The following is a 1,817-nucleotide window of genomic DNA, read 5'->3' as shown; positions in this document are numbered from 1 at the left end:
CTTATTGTGATTTCTGGAGGATTCTAGAAGTTTTAGGGGAGGGTCGGAACATTCTGGGAAGTCTCTGTAGGTTTCTGGGAGTTTTCATGGAAGTTTTTGGGGATTTCTGGAGGATTCTGGAAATTTTGGGTTCAGAGGGTCTTCTTGGAAATTTATTGAGATTTCTGGAGGATTCTGGAAGTTTTCTGGAGGTTCTGGAAGGTTCTGTGGGGTCTCTGCAGGTTTCTGGGGGTTTTCCTGGAAGACTATGGGAGATTCTGGAAGTTTCTTGGCATTTTCTGTGGCTTTCTGGAATTTTACAGCTTTATTCTGGGAATTTTCCAGAGGTTTCTGGAAGCTTCTGGGGATTTTATGGGCCTTTCTGGAGCTTTGCAGGGATTTTCTGGAGGTTTCCAAGATCTTTTCCAGGATTTTCTGGACATTTTGAGGTGGGATTTCCAGGACATCCTGGGGATATGGAAATGCTCCCCCCCCCCCCGGATTCCTGTGGGTTTTCGTGGATATTTCCAGGATTTTATGCATTTTTCTCGGGGCTTTATCATTTATTTTTCTCCAGATTTCTCTAGGATCTTGTGTTTTCCACGAAACTTCTCGTGATTTCCAGTATTTCCCAGATATCTCAGATTTTGCCCGTATTTCCCTGGCATATCCCACCAGATTYCTTTTCCAGATTTTTCTGAAATTCAGGGATTTTTATGTGGAATTTTACTTTTTTGTGTGTATTTTCCACTTTTCTTTGGTATTTTTCCATGAACAATGGCGCTTTTCTGGGATTTTACAAATTTCCMTGTGTTTTTCCAGCATCCTTTCCCAGGATTTTCCATCTTTTCCCACCATTTCCCAGCATTTTTCCCCCAATATTCCCCATTATTCTCAGAAATACCTCAGAATTTCTCATGCATTTCTGGGATCTTCCAGAACTTTGCACTGTTTCATCCCATTTCCTAGAATTTCCTGGAAAAACAAACCCACRATTTGGGGGCAGAAATTGCTCATCGGGTGGGCAGGGGGGGACACCACAAGGCAGCCATTTTCCCCCACCTCAGCGCCCGCCACCATTTTGTGCCTTTCTGCCCCATTTCTGACCCAAATGTGGATTTTCCCATTCAGAATCTTCCAGAACCTCCTAAATTGCCCAGATTTTTTTGGAAAAACACACAATTTAGGGGCAGAAATCCTTCATCGGGCAGACAGGGAGAAGGGGATGCCACAGGGCAGCCATTTTCCCCCGCCCCGCCGCCATTTTGTGCCTCTCCAGGGCCCTTTCTGACCCATTTCCACCCGATTTCTCACTCAAATGTGGATTTTCCCATTCAGAGTCTTCCAGAACCTCCCAAATTTCCCAGAATCTCCACAATTTAGGGGCAGAAATCGCTCATCAGGCAGGTAGACGCGCCACAGGGCGGCCMTTTTCCCCCACCTCAGCACCCGCCACCATTTTGTGCCTCTCCGCGCCGTTTCTGTGCCGTTTCCTCCCCAGTATCCCCATTTCACCCCATTTTACCCACCCATTTCCCCCCTTTTCCCATGTTTCCTGCCCATTTTTCCCCATTTTTTCCCTATTTCCTGACTGTTTTCCTCTGGTTTTCCCTGTTTCTCCCCATGTCCCATCCATTTTCCCCATTTTACCCTGTTTTTTGCTGTTTCCCACCTGTTTTTCCCATTTTCCCCATTTCTCTCCTGTTTCCCCCCTTTTTTCCCCATTTCTCACCTACTTTCCCCCAGCATCCCACATTTTTCCCTGTTTCCCACTCATTTTTCCCCATTTTCCCCATTTTTCCCCATTTCTCCCCGTGTCCCATCCGTTTTCCCCATTT

The sequence above is a fragment of the Nothoprocta perdicaria genome, unplaced genomic scaffold, assembly GCF_003342845.1.
Source record: "Nothoprocta perdicaria isolate Ctin4 unplaced genomic scaffold, notPer1 scaffold_904, whole genome shotgun sequence".
Classification (NCBI taxonomy): domain Eukaryota; kingdom Metazoa; phylum Chordata; class Aves; order Tinamiformes; family Tinamidae; genus Nothoprocta; species Nothoprocta perdicaria.
The sequence above is the reverse complement of the archived record's forward strand: the minus strand, read 5'-3'. Positions refer to the sequence as shown.